The following is a 15,755-nucleotide window of genomic DNA, read 5'->3' as shown; positions in this document are numbered from 1 at the left end:
GTGTAGTATAGAGGATCTGTCAGCTCTCCTGTGTGGTGTAGTATAGAGGATCTGTCAGCTCTCCTGTGTGGTGTAGTATAGAGGATCTGTCAGCTCTCCTGTGTGGTGTAGTATAGAGGATCTGTCAGCTCTCCTGTGTGGTGTAGTATAGAGGATCTGTCGGCTCTCCTGTGTGGTGTAGTATAGAGGATCTGTCGGCTCTCCTGTGTGGTGTAGTATAGAGGATCTGTCGGCTCTCCTGTGTGGTGTAGTATAGAGGATCTGTCGGCTCTCCTGTGTGGTGTAGTATAGAGGATCTGTCAGCTCTCCTGTGTGGTGTAATATAGAGGATCTGTCAGCTCTCCTGTGTGGTGTAATATAGAGGATCTGTCAGCTCTCCTGTGTGGTGTAGTATAGAGGATCTGTCAGCTCTCCTGTGTGGTGTAGTATAGAGGATCTGTCGGCTCTCCTGTGTGGTGTAGTATAGAGGATCTGTCAGCTCTCCTGTGTGGTGTATTATAGAGGATCTGTCAGCTCTCCTGTGTGGTGTAGTATAGAGGATCTGTCGGCTCTCCTGTGTGGTGTAGTATAGAGGATCTGTCAGCTCTCCTGTGTGGTGTAGTATAGAGGATCTGTCAGCTCTCCTGTGTGGTGTAGTATAGAGGATCTGTCAGCTCTCCTGTGTGCTGTAGTATAGAGGATCTGTCAGCTCTCCTGTGTGGTGTAGTATAGAGGATCTGTCAGCTCTCCTGTGTGGTGTAGTATAGAGGATCTGTCGGCTCTCCTGTGTGGTGTAGTATAGAGGATCTGTCAGCTCTCCTGTGTGGTGTAGTATAGAGGATCTGTCAGCTCTCCTGTGCGGTGTAGTATAGAGGATCTGTCAGCTCTCCTGTGTGGTGTAGTATAGAGGATCTGTCAGCTCTCCTGTGTGGTGTAATATAGAGGATCTGTCAGCTCTCCTGTGTGGTGTAGTATAGAGGATCTGTCAGCTCTCCTGTGTGCTGTAGTATAGAGGATCTGTCAGCTCTCCTGTGTGGTGTAGTATAGAGGATCTGTCGGCTCTCCTGTGTGGTGTAGTATAGAGGATCTGTCAGCTCTCCTGTGTGCTGTAGTATAGAGGATCTGTCGGCTCTCCTGTGTGGTGTAGTATAGAGGATCTGTCAGCTCTCCTGTGTGGTGTAGTATAGAGGATCTGTCGGCTCTCCTGTGCGGTGTAGTATAGAGGATCTGTCAGCTCTCCTGTGTGGTGTAGTATAGAGGATCTGTCAGCTCTCCTGTGTGGTGTAGTATAGAGGATCTGTCAGCTCTCCTGTGTGGTGTAGTATATAGGATCTGTCGGCTCTCCTGTGTGGTGTAGTATAGAGGATCTGTCAGCTCTCCTGTGTGGTGTAGTATAGAGGATCTGTCGGCTCTCCTGTGTGGTGTAGTATAGAGGATCTGTCAGCTCTCCTGTGTGCTGTAGTATAGAGGATCTGTCGGCTCTCCTGTGTGGTGTAGTATAGAGGATCTGTCAGCTCTCCTGTGTGGTGTAGTATAGAGGATCTGTCCGCTCTCCTGTGTGGTGTAGTATAGAGTATCTGTCAGCTCTCCTGTGCGGTGTAGTATAGAGGATCTGTCAGCTCTCCTGTGTAGTGTAGTATAGAGGATCTGTCAGCTCTCCTGTGTGGTGTAGTATAGAGGATCTGTCAGCTCTCCTGTGTGGTGTAATATAGAGGATCTGTCAGCTCTCCTGTGTGGTGTAGTATAGAGGATTTGTCAGCTCTCTTGTGTGGTGTAGTATAGAGGATCTGTCAGCTCTCCTGTGTGGTGTAGTATAGAGGATCTGTCAGTTCTCCTGTGTGGTGTAGTATAGAGGATCTGTCAGCTCTGCTGTGTGGTGTAGTATAGAGGATCTGTCTGCTCTCCTGTGTGGTGTAGTATAGAGGATCTGTCAGTTCTCCTGTGTGGTGTAGTATAGAGGATCTGTCAGCTCTCCTGTGTGGTGTAGTATAGAGGATCTGTCAGTTCTCCTGTGTGGTGTAGTATAGAGGATCTGTCAGCTCTGCTGTGTGGTGTAGTATAGAGGATCTGTCAGCTCTCCTGTGTGGTGTAGTATAGAGGATCTGTCAGCTCTCCTGTGTGGTGTAGTATAGAGGATCTGTCAGCTCTGCTGTGTGGTGTAGTATAGAGTGCAGCTTACAAAACTGTAGAGGAATATGTGAGGGAGTTTAGCCACTTCTGTGAATGTGTCAGTCTGTACTTATGTTTCTGCAGCTTCCTGGGTCTTACACTCCTTGGCAAAGTCACCATCATCCAACCTCATCAGGATTGAGTTTCTCTGGCTCAGATAGTGAGAGATCCCACAACTACTATCATCCTTTTTTTTTAGTGAGAGGACTGACATGATCAAAATATGACAGAAACGGACGCGGTGGTCAAGATTAATCTTTTGGAACAGGAATTACAACGGTCCTACCAGACTGTAATACTAAAGACTCACTTTCAAAGTGTTAACAGGCACTCAATCACCGGGAACTTTACCGAAAACTAGTATTTTATTATAAATAAAATCAATGCAGACAATAAAATATATAAAAAATAGAAAATAAATTGGTAGATATTTACATAAAATTAAGAATAAGTAACAAGTTGATATATCAGCTGTCAGTTGAGTGTTCTCCTGTGTAACTTAGTCAGATACAAACTGACTGCCAGTGGCACATAGGACTGTGCAAGATATAGGCTGATACTCAGTTACCTATGGGACTAAGCAAGACAGGGACACATCCTGCACAATATAATGGAATCCAAAGAAAAGAACACTATTAAATCGTGAAAAGCAGCCTCAGAATGATCCTAATGTGACTATGTCGTCCAATAATGATGCTGATTTGATTAAAACATTCCTTTTTGTATCCTAAAGAAAATCAATGCTCATTAATTGCAAATAACTGTAAATAATGTCAATTCTTCATGATTCAGTTTCATTTTTCAATCAATGTCCATGATTTTGCGCAATCAATGGTTACTTGATTGATGAATCAATGCTCATGATAAGTAATTATAGTCTTTTCAAAGTGCAAATGGTTTTATAGCTAATTCAATTTCATTCATAAATCAATGTACATATTTATCAACATAAGAAGATAGCGTGATCCAGATATTATTAATTAATCTTCATTCTCACTTTCTTCAACCTAAGAACCAGACCCCATCAGGTTAAGTGGCACCACAGAATGCTCTTTCATTTCAATCTATAGGCCTGAAGAGTAAGAGCCCTTTTATGCCACCCAAATCTTATCACCCTGTGGACACCTACTTTTCATTTACACAACAATCTGTTCAATAGATTTCGGAACAACATAGGAAGGGCGAGTTCAAACATTTGAAGAATTTGACACCGGAAGAACATAGGGCCATTACTGAGTTACAGGCTCCTAAAGATCTAATATTTAAACCCGCAGATAAGGGGGAGCCTTTGTAGTTATGGATAAGTTCATGTGTATTAGGAAAGCTATAAACCAACTATCAGACCCTCCGACCTATGAACCACTTCAATCAGATCCTGCCACACGGATCGCTACCAAAATAAAAATGAAACTCAATCAGTATAGATCATTAAATATCATAGTCAAAAACCAGCCAAGAGTCAGCAACAAGAAGTCAGAAATGTCAAGGGTACATGAGAGCACGGTCTAGAATGAAGCCAAGGTTAAATCATGTAGAACAACAACTACCAAATGAGAATCCAAGGGAAAACTCAAGCATAAAGTCAGTAATCAAGATAGAAGGTGACAAATGCTAGACAGCAAAGCCTGCCAATATAATATCTATATCACTGGGTGGCATTTAGAAGCAGTAGTGCAGTTTAGATCGCTTGTTAGGAAATGTCAACCTCTGGTGCCGGTTGCCCAGACACTCCAATACCACTAGGAGGGGAGGTGAGCGCTGATGGCTGCTCACCTACTACCCATCTGAGTCAGGGTGATGGAACTGGAACAAGTGAGAAATATTCCCTCTCTACCAAGATACAATTATTTTGACACTCTTGTGATGGTCATTGTAAAACCATGTGATCTCAATGTTTTCTTTCAATACAGAAAGTCACTGGCAAAGTTGAGATTAGTGAGAGACTGACATAAAACACATAGAGACAATGGGGATAGGTCGGCTAAGAGTCCACATGGTGAAAGAGGGAGGTGCATAGCTCTTTTGATGATCAGTGGTGGGGGGGGAATTTGATTTTAAGATTGCGGAGCTCATTCTTCTTAGTTGACAACCCTGTGGAGAGCATTCATACACTGTACAAGCTATTGTCTCTTTTATAGGGACTATTTAAATAATAGTCATTGTAGAATGCCCAGTCCTTATCTGTCTCATCTTCTTAAATCTTGGTAACCACGGGCGAATCTAGAGTTCCCCTCGGTCAGGAGGGGAACGTAGAGACAAAAGAAAAGGTGTGGGGGGCGCACAATAGGGTAGTATGTTCAGTACAAACTTAATTGTTAAGCAAGTAGAGGTGCTCACCTTTTTAGGTTGTGCAATAATAGACACATCTCTATTGTAGGTATGTAGAGACTTTTCGGATCCGTGGATGCAGCCGCAGAAGAGGTATCTTTGGGATCGGATGCCCAATCCCCCAAAGGATGCTTATAGAAAAAGGGGTTTCTGATCAGGAGCAAAATCACAGGCTCCAATACGTCTCTTATGGATGAATCTTCTTTAATTACATAAAAGATGAAGATGTATAGAACAACGCGTTTCGGGGCTCAAAATGTCCCCTTCATCAGGTTAACAGTAGTCACAATAAAGAATAGTGGATACAGGTATATATAGAGGAAAAAAAACGCCAAAAATCGGGTTACCTGAGAGCTGCCCATAGATGGGAGGGGCTAGCCATAGGTAAAATGTCACAAATATGAATACAGTTTTTCAACTAATGAATCTTATTATATATATTGTTAATTATTGCTGGTGGTGTATAAGTGAAAGAAGTACAGATAATGATAGGCGATTCTGTGCTGTATATTAATGAACCTAAGATCGATAAGCTGAAATCACATGACCGCTGCAGTGCGGTCATGTGATTGAGGCAGACTGGCTAATAGGTGAGCGCTCGGCGCATGCGCTCTGCTTCCCTGTATTTTCTCCCTAGGCGGCTGGCCATGTGATCGCAAGACTCGCGGTCACATGGCCAGTATCCATGACTACAGAGACGCTGCTCTGCAGCCAAAACGGAGCCCAGAGCATGCGCTCTGCTTCCCTGTGTTTCCTCTCTGGGCGGTTGGTCATGTGATCGCACAGATCGCGGTCACATGGCCAGTATCCATGACTACAGAGACGCTGCTCTGCAGTTTAGACAGAGCCCAGTGTCCTTGGAATAGGCGTACTGAGCGCTATAGGGTAATGTGGACAGGATCGGCAGTGGATACCAGGGGGTACATATGTTAGGTGGATGAATATAGATATAAATATAAATCTAATTGTAGATATGCTTGTACAGGGTAAGAATAAATATGCGCATTGAAGTTAAAGGGGCTCATAAACATGGAGCACTATGTGCACCTATAGTATACAAATAAATAAATATGAAAGCATATAAACTTATAGATACATATACGGATGTACACATATCCATAAAAAAGTTAAAATGGCATATACATAAAATTATATGATATAATAACAATAACGTTAATGATTATACATACTGTATTTTTCACCCCATAAGACGCACTTTTCCCCCCCAAAAATGGGGGGGAAATGCCCCTGCATCTTATGGGGCGAATGCTGACAGTTTAACATCGCTGGATGCGATGTACGAGCGAGCGGTGGCCGGGGGAGGGACTGGGAGGAGGAGCTGGGGGTCAGAATAGCGGCGGGGCGGTGCAGTCTGTGTACTATAGCCCCGCCGCTCCGGTATACTAATATAAGATGTCTTATTCAATTAAAATGTATTACATATGCCCCCTCACTCCTAAATTCCTAATAGTACCTTACATCCTATTCCTAATAGGTTCTGTACAAGGCAGGCAGGCCGGGCGGGCGGCAGCGTAATACCCTGATGTCACGTGCCTGCGCCGCCTACTTTATGAATGAAGCAGGCGGCGCAGGCAAGTGACGTCAGTGAGTGACGTGCCGGCCGCCCGGGCCTGACTGTCGGCATGATTGTACAGAACCTATTAGGAATAGGATGTAAGGTACTATTAGGAATTTAGGAGTGAGGGGGCATATGTAATACATTTTAATTGAATAAGACATCTTATATTTGTATGCGGGGGGGGCGGGGGCGGCGGCGGCGGGGGGCTGATCCGTGGATGGCACAGTTAAGGGGTGGGGGTGGGGGGTCTGTGGATGGCACTGTTATGGGCTGGGGGGTCTGTGGATGGCACATATATAACAGTGCCAGCCACAGATCCCCCCTGTAACAGTGCCACCCACAGATCCCCCCTGTAACAGTGCCATCCACAGATCCCCCCTGTAACAGTGCCAGCCACAGATCCCCCCCTGTAACAGTGCCAGCCACAGATCCCCCCCTGTAACAGTGCCATACACAGATCCCCCCTGTAACAGTGCCATACACAGATCCCCCCTGTAACAGTGCCATCCACAGATCCCCCCTGTAACAGTGCCAGCCACAGATCCCCCTGTAACAGTGCCAGCCACAGATCCCCCCCTGTAACAGTGTCCATCATCCACAGATCCCCCCATAACAGTGTCCGTCATCCACAGATCCCCCCCATAACAGTGTCCGTCATCCACAGATCCCCCCCATAACAGTGTCCGTCATCCACAGATCCCTTCCATAACAGTGTCCGTCATCCACAGATCCCCCCCATAACAGTGTCCGTCATCCACAGATCCCCCCATAACAGTGTCCGTCATCCACAGATCCCCCCCATAACAGTGTCCGTCATCCACAGATCCCCCCATAACAGTGTCCATCATCCACAGATCCCCCCATAACAGTGTCCGTCATCCACAGATCCCCCCATAACAGTGTCCGTGATCAACAGATCCCCCCATAACAGTGTCCGTCATCCACAGATCCCCCCATAACAGTGTCCTTCACAGATCCCCAGTAATAGTGCCATCCACAAACCACCATTAGTTCCAAACCCACCAAAAGCACACCTTTTGGTTAAAAATATATTTTTTCTTATTTTCCTCCCCAAAAACCTAGGTGCGTCTTATAGGGTGAAAAATATGGTAATAATAGTGATATGATAATAATAATAATAATACATGATAATAATTATTATTATTATTAATAATGAATGGTGTAATAATAGATGTGAAATGTTAAATTATTAAATTTTTAAAAATTTATAAAATTGATGTGCCCTCACTAATACTGAATAAAATGATGAATAAAAATGATTGGTTGATAATATTCATCTAAAAACCATGTAGGGGGTGGGGGGGGGCGGAGAATAAGTATCAAATTTATATAAATATGTTTAAAAATGCATAAGAATATATATATATATAATGCTAGTCCAGGACTTTCTATAAGTTGATCTCAAAAGCTTCATTAAGGCCGTATGGATGCAAACTATTCAACTTGAAGATCCAGTACATTTCCCTACGTCTAATGTGCTGGGTGTCTTTTTGTAGGTGACTTGGGATTTGTTCAATTGGGGTCACCTTAAATCCGGCTGAACTACCCTCATGATGTTCCGCAGCGTGTCTGGATACACTGTGTTTCCAGTATTTTTTCTTAATCTTTGATCTATGTGTATTCAGTCTATTCCGCAGTGTTTGGATCGTGCGCCCCACGTACTGTAGATGGCACGGGCACTCTAAGAGATATATAACGTGGCTGGATTCACAGTTTAGGCCGCTCAAAATGGGGAATGACTCCCCTCTCACTCGGCTGTAAAAAATAGATGTTTGACATATACTGGAGCAGCATAGACATCTTGTGTGTCCGCACTTGGAGCTGCCTTTGGGGACAGTGGTACACCATTCATTATTAATAATAATTATTATTATCATGTATTATTATCATATCACTATTATTATGTATTATCAGTATCGTTATTGTTATTATATCATATAATTTTATGTATATGCCGTTTTAACTTTTTTATGGATATGTGTACATCCGTATATGTATCTATAAGTTTATATGCTCTCATATTTATTTATTTGTATACTATAGGTGCACATAGTGCTCCATGTTTATGAGCCCCTTTAACTTCAATGCGCATATTTATTCTTACCCTGTACAAGCATATCTACAATTAGATTTATATTTATATCTATATTCATCCACCTAACATATGTACCCCCTGGTATCCACTGCCGATCCTGTCCACATTACCCTATAGCGCTCAGTACGCCTATTCCAAGGACACTGGGCTCTGTCTAAACTGCAGAGCAGCGTCTCTGTAGTCATGGATACTGGCCATGTGACCGCGAGCTGTGCGATCACATGACAAACCGCCCAGAGAGGAAACACAGGGAAGCAGAGCGCATGCTCCGGGCTCCGTTTTGGCTGCAGAGCAGCGTCTCTGTAGTCATGGATACTGGCCATGTGATCGCGAGTCTTGCGATCACATGGCCAGCCGCCTAGGGAGAAAATACAGGGAAGCAGAGCGCATGCGCCGAGTGCTCACCTATTAGCCAGTCTGCCTCAATCACATGACCGCACTGCAGCGGTCATGTGATTTCAGCTTATCGATCTTAGGTTCATTAATATACAGCACAGAATCGCCTATCAATATCTGTACTTCTTTCACTTATACACCACCAGCAATAATTAACAATATATATAATAAGATTCATTAGTTGAAAAACTGTATTCATATTTGTGACATTTTACCTATGGCTAGCCCCTCCCATCTATGGGCAGCTCTCAGGTAACCCGATTTTTGGCGTTTTTTTTCCTCTATATATACCTGTATCCACTATTCTTTATTGTGACTACTGTTAACCTGATGAAGGGGACATTTTGAGCCCCGAAACGCGTTGTTCTATACATCTTCATCTTTTATGTAACTAAAGAAGATTCATCCATAAGAGACGTATTGGAGCCTGTGATTTTGTGCCTGATCAGAAACCCCTTTTTCTACAATCATCTTCTTAAATGTCTTTTTCAGACCTATAAGGAACATCCAGGTAATTCTAGCAGCTTCATATCCCCCGTCTCCCTATGGGAATAAAAAAGCATGTTCAACCACAAGATGGTGCAGGCAGGTAAGGCTCTGGCGCTAGTTATATAGCCCACCGCCTCTGTATTTCTGTTCATTTCCTATTCTCTGAACTTGTAAAATTTAAAGGCATTGTACTCACTTACCTGGAGGACTTTCTTTCCTTTCTGTGGGTGGGCAGCAGCTCAAATGAGGCATTTAAGCACCTGCATCTCCCAGGATGCATTGTGGTTAGTTCTTGTTAAACCCTTCCTTCCCTGCATAGAAAATAGTCCCTCAAATTCAGCCTCAAGGATACACATGGTATGTCATGCCTCCACAACTTCCTTCCTTCCACTGTCTAGAGACAGATACAGCTATATACTTCTATGAATTTAGAAGAAGGGATGGATGAAGAAAAGGTGTCTGGGCCGCTTCACTATGGGATCACTACACCAGCACTGAGGGAGGGGGCAGGGAAGCTACTGAGCATGTCTGTCCACCACTGGATGCAGGACAAGGTGGACCAGAAGAATAAACAGCAGGGGGCGCTACCAGAGAGGAAAATGTAATGAACGAAAAAATTAAACAATATTTTGATTGCGTGTATATTGCAGAAATACTTCATTTGAAATTAACTATTCATTGCATAGTCATACATTTTGTGAGACAACCCCTTTATTAATAAAAACCCATTCCCAGAAATTTTACCCTTTCTTTTTGTTTCTGTTTTTGAGCTGGAACAAGACGGGAATCTATTTGGATAGTGCCGCTCGTCTATAGTAGGGACAGCAGAGAGACGACACAGGACCGCTGCCAGCAGAATGTTGGGTCATGGCCAGACATATCAGATTTTACAGTAACCGCACCCAGTGTAATTCTGTTTGACATCATGTGTGTTTGTATATTTAGAGACAGTGAGTGAATGCATCTCATCCATGCAAGGCAACGGTTAATTACACAACCCCCCACCCCCATTCTCATTTACTATAACCTATCTATAAAAGAAATATAAAAGATGAGATATTAGATGACTATAGCGCAAACAGAGGTATAATACAATTCATAGATAACAAGGCTTCATCCACTGTTCACGATGGGAGGTGTAGTGCTTGATGTATAATACATTGTATTCTGGTCATGTTCAGTGATTGAGCCACATTAGGGGTTGTTGTGCTCTAGGTATTGACTATAATAGAATTGTATTATGTAATGGCCAGTGATCGGGTCATGTTGGGAGGTGTGCACAATATAACAGTACTATGACCATGTCGTGAAGCACAGATGTGATCTATCTATCATTAAAGGGGTTGGATCATCTCAAACCCTGATGGCATAGTGCTAGGATATATCATAAATGTTTGATAGGTGCGGGTCACACCTCTGAGACCCGCTCCTATCTCCAGAAGGGGGCCTCTGAAGTGAAGGAGAGCACGCCACACATACACAGCGTGCTCTCCATTCATCACCATGGGATCTCCGAAAATAGCTGCTCAGTTATTTTCAGTGGTCCCATAGCAGTGAATGGATAGAGCACCGTTCAAGTGTGTCCACCGCTATGAAACTGCCAGAAATAGCCAAACCGGCTCTCATCCATTTTTGGAACTTCTATAGCGGTGACTGGAGGTCGGCCGTGCATGCGGAGCTGCTCTCTGTTCACTTTAGGGTCCCCATTCTAGAGATAGGAGCATATTCCAGAGGTGGCCTATTTCAGTACAGAAAGAAAAATATATATACACTTCACTGTTGCATTTATTTCTGCTGAAAGCGTTTACTGGCCTATTTCAGTGCAAAGAGAAAAATATATTCTCAGTTCACGTCGGCGGCGGTTATATGTCTTGAAAGCGTTTAGTGGCCTATTTCAGTACAAAAAGGAAAAATATATACGCATTTCAATTCTGCAGTTATATGTGGTGAAAGCGTTCAGTGTCCGTTATATGTGGTAAAATCTTTATTGACGTATTTCGGTCGAAGTTATATGTGGTAAAACCTTTTGGGATGTATTTCGGTCGCAAACCAATTTTATTCAGCGTTCAGCGCTGCATTTATATGCGGTAAAATCTTTATTGACGCATTTCGGTCTAAAAACATATTTTATTCAGCATTCAGTGCTGTCGTTATATGCAGTAAAATCTTTATTGACGTATTTCGGTCGAAAAACAAAATTTATTCAGCGGTCAGCGCTGCGGTTATATGCGGCAAAATCTTTAGTGACGTATCTTGATGAACTTTCCGAGTCTTCAAGGCTCAAAGCTATCTTGACGCTTTGTCTTCTCATTGTCTGTAGCTACTAGCGGCATGTTCATGCCAGGCAGGTTCACCCAGAAGTATCTTGGTCAATGAGCAGCCAATGCCGCACTTGCATCAATCTTGACAGGATTCGTCTCCAGGTGGAGAGAAATTGTTTTTTGGAATGCTTCCTCCATCGTAACCACGTCCTTGAATAAACTGAAGACTGGCGGATTCTCTCCTGTCTTAGGCAACACGTAATTTTTGTTATTACATTTATTAAATATTGAATATTAAATTGAACCAAAACTTGATTAAAATTATAAGAAAGTAAACTTAAATTCGCCAATATCTTATCCCAATCTTCGAGGGAAATTCACGGACAATCAATTTGCCAAGCCTTTTGTGCTTGAGAACGTGTATTATTAAAGGGAACCTGTCACCGGGATTTTGTGTATAGAGCTGAGGACATGGGTTGCTAGATGGCCGCAAGCACATCCGCAATACCCAGTCCCCATAGCTCTGTGTGCTTTTATTGTGTAAAAAAAGAAAAAAAAAAAGATTTAATACATATGCAAATTAACCTGAGATGAGTCCTGTCCCTGACTCATCTCACGTACAGGACTCATCTCAGGTTAATTTGCATATGTATCAAATAGTTTTTTTTACACAATAAAAGCACATACTTTATAAAGTTGAGAAATTTTTATATTCTGTTCTATTCCATATTCCCTAAAAATGAATAGACGAAGCGGACACTCTTTGGCCTCCTCATGCTGCTGCCACCTCCATAATCTCTCATCGTCGTGCCACTCTCTGGCCCCCTCATGCTACTGCCACCTTTGTAATCTCTTGTCGTCGTGCCACTCTGTAGCCTCCTCATGCTGTGGCCTCCTGATGCTGCCGCCACCTCCACACTATGTCACCTTGCCACTCTGTGGTCTCCTGATGCTGCTGCCACCTCCACACTCAGTCATTGTGTCACCATGTGGCCTCCTTCTGATGCTGCTGCCGCCGTCACCTCTACGATCTCTCGTCGTCGTGCCACTCTCTGCCCCCGCATGCTGCTGCCACCTCTGCAATCTCTCGTCATCGTGCCACTCTGTGGCCTCCTCATGCTGCTGCCACCTCCACACTATTTCACCTTGCCACTCTGTGGCCTCCTGATGCTGCCTCCACACTATGTCATTGTGCCACTCGGTGGCTTCCTCATACTGCTGCCACCTACACACTCAGTCATTGTGCCACTTGGTGGCCTCCTTATACTGTCACCACCTCCAAACTCTGCCATTGTGCCACTCGGTGGTCTTTTCCTGATGCTGCTACTGCTGCTGCCGCCACCTCCAGACTCTGTCTTTGTGCCACTTGGTGGCTTCCTCATACTGCTGCTACCTCCACACTCTGTCATTGTGCCACTCGGTGGCCTCCTCATACTGCCGCCACCTCCACACTCTGTCATTGTGCCACTCGGTGGCCTTCTCCTGATGCTGCTACTGCCACCTCCAGATTCTGTCATTGTGCCATTCGGTGGCTTCCTCATACTGCTGCCACTTCCACACTCGGTCATTGTGCCACTCGGTGGCCTCCTAATACTGCTGCAAACTCCAGACTCTGTCATTGTGCCACCCGGTGGCTTCCTCATACTGCCGCTACCTCCACACTCTGTCATTGTGCCATTCGGTGGCCTCCTCATACTGCCGCTACCTCCACACTCTGTCATTGTGCCACTCGGTGGCCTTCTCCTGATGCTGCTACTGCTGCTGCTGCTGCCACCTCCAGATTCTGTCATTGTGCCACTCGGTGGCTTCCTCATTCTGCTGCCACCTCCACACTCGGTCATTGTTTTAAATCTATTTTAGTATTACCACAAAGGGATCAGATTTGACCCCATTTAGCATTTACCAGATATTTTACTCATCTGTCAATGCAGTGGGGGTCACTGCACTTTTTTTTAAAGATAAAAACTGTATTAAAAATATGTATTATTTTTTTATTTATGAACTTTTTTTAAACTTTTTTATTTATCGTTCATATAGCACAGTACAAAACGTGTTTTTTTTGTAGTAACATACTTATTCAACCTAATGCTGGTTGTTTTAGGCCCTGTAGGTGTATAAAGATAGCAGATCTAGCTCGGGCCTTCTTTAGGCTCCCTGTTGCCATGACAGCTCACCGATAGAGATGATAATCGCTCTTTGAAACTACTTAGATACTGTGCTCACTAGAAGATTACATTTCTGGGATTAGAGTTTTCTTTGATTTGCTTATTTAATGTATACCTTGTGATCTACATCAAAATGGAAGCAGAGAGGTGTGGTCACATACAGAGTTTTGGAATCGGGTATGACATTGAAAGGAGGATATATTACAAAGGTGGTTAATTTTTGATGCTATTGAAAAATAACTACCATCTGGTTGCTCAGATAACCTTTATCACCTATGTCCTATGTTATGCTGTATAAGTAGGATAGCTCCTGAAAAACTAGGAAAACTATAGGCAACAATATATGATTACGCTGAGCAAGCAAACACATGTACGATGTAAAACTAATGTCAACTCCAAGGTTAATTTTCTTTAAAACTTGATGAAATGAACCAAGTGGTCACTCGGTACTAAGGGCCCATTTACATGGTCTGATACTCAAAAATAGGGTCATTAACCGCTTGTTAAAAATTAATTGTTTGTCTACAGTAAATCCGTGATTAAGCAAGGCAATGTGCTGGTATAAATGACGAATCACCAAACAAACAAGTGTTTCTTAAAACTGGCACGATTTGGGGCGTGTAAAAGATCCTTAAAGGGGTTTTCTAGTATTTATAAATGGCCAATCCCCAGGATAAGTAATCAATATCAGATCTGTAGGGGTCTGACACCTGGCACTGTTCAGTTGCATTGGAGAACTGGAAACTATACAGTGAACAGAGTGGGAAGCAGAAAGATTTGTCCACTGTGTAGTAGCTGTGCCAAGGTCCTGCAGCTCTATTCCCATTTCGTCAGCTAAATTGCGGCACAGCAGCCATGAAACTGCAAAGTGGACGAGCCTTATATCTACTGTATAGTTTGCTGAAATAGCAACTCCCCCCCTTCCCACACACACACACAATATATGTTGTTTATATGATCCTTATATCCAAATCCTCCTCCAAAAACTAATTGTTGCCCACTTATTATTGAGGACCTTTAAAATATTTATTCTATCAAGACCACCTTCTGGTATAGTTTTATAGTGAAACAACTTGTAGCTTTTAAATGTAGAATTTCTTTTATATACATTCATGTAAGAGGGTCTGTTTTTAGTGTGTGGCCCTTGACCATGACACACTACCATATTCAAGGTGCACCTTGAATATGGTAGTCCACTGTCCATCTTTCATGCAGCGGTTGGGTTAGAGGTGGCCCCCACACTACGCTGGATCTTCCAGAAACCATTGAGGTGTCACCACATACTGCTACTCTCTGGAGGGGACAGTAAGTTGTGGTGCACCCCTATGGGAAATAATTCCAGAGAGTCTGCAGTAAACCAGTGTACTTCTTTACTGGAGGAACTCAAATGCAAAGCAATGCAGGCAACTCATTGAGCTAGCATCTCACGTCACGCTTCTGGTAGCAGAAGTTTTTTTTTGCTGAAGAAAGGCCTGAACTTGCTGTCTCTCCCTTTCCAAGACAGCTGGTATATCTGTCTCAGCATCTTCTTCTGTTCACTTTTGCTGTCTGCCAGAGTCTCTCCTACTGAACACTGGTCCCTATTTGCAGACTACAGGGGGCTCTGACTGTTCTACTTTTATAACTTACTAGCTTATGACCCGGCGTTGCTCGGGTATTTATTTATTGCAATTTTATATTAAATAACAGTGACTTTCACAATGGCCGCCCCTTTAACGGTGACCGCTCCTTTAACAGTCACTTTCACAGTGGCCAACCTCTTTAATGGTGACCGCCCGTTTAACAGTGACTTTCTTAGTGGCCGCCCGTTAACGGTGACCGCCCATTTAACAGTGACTTTTGCGGTGGCCGCCCCTTTAAAGGTGACAACCCCTTTAACAGTGACTTTCACTGTGGCCGCACCTTTAACGGTGACTGCCCCTTTTAACGATGACTTTCCCAGTGGCCGCCCCTTTAATGGTGACAGCCCCTTCAACAGTGACTTCGGTGATCGCCCCTTTAACAGTGACTTTCATAGTGGCCGCACCTTTAACGGTGACTGCCCCTTTTAACGATGACTTTCCCAGTGGCCGCCCCTTTAATGGTGACAGCCCCTTCAACAGTGACTTCGGTGATCGCCCCTTTAACAGTGACTTTCATAGTGGCCGCCCCTTTAACAGTGACTTTCACAGTGACAGCCCCTTTAACAGTGACTTCGGTAACCTCCCCTTTAACAGTGACTTTCACTGTGGCTGCCCATTTAACGGTGACTGCCCCTTTAACAGAGACTTATA

Source organism: Bufo bufo, chromosome 1, assembly GCF_905171765.1.
Source record: "Bufo bufo chromosome 1, aBufBuf1.1, whole genome shotgun sequence".
Lineage (NCBI taxonomy): Eukaryota > Metazoa > Chordata > Amphibia > Anura > Bufonidae > Bufo > Bufo bufo.
The sequence above is the reverse complement of the archived record's forward strand: the minus strand, read 5'-3'. Positions refer to the sequence as shown.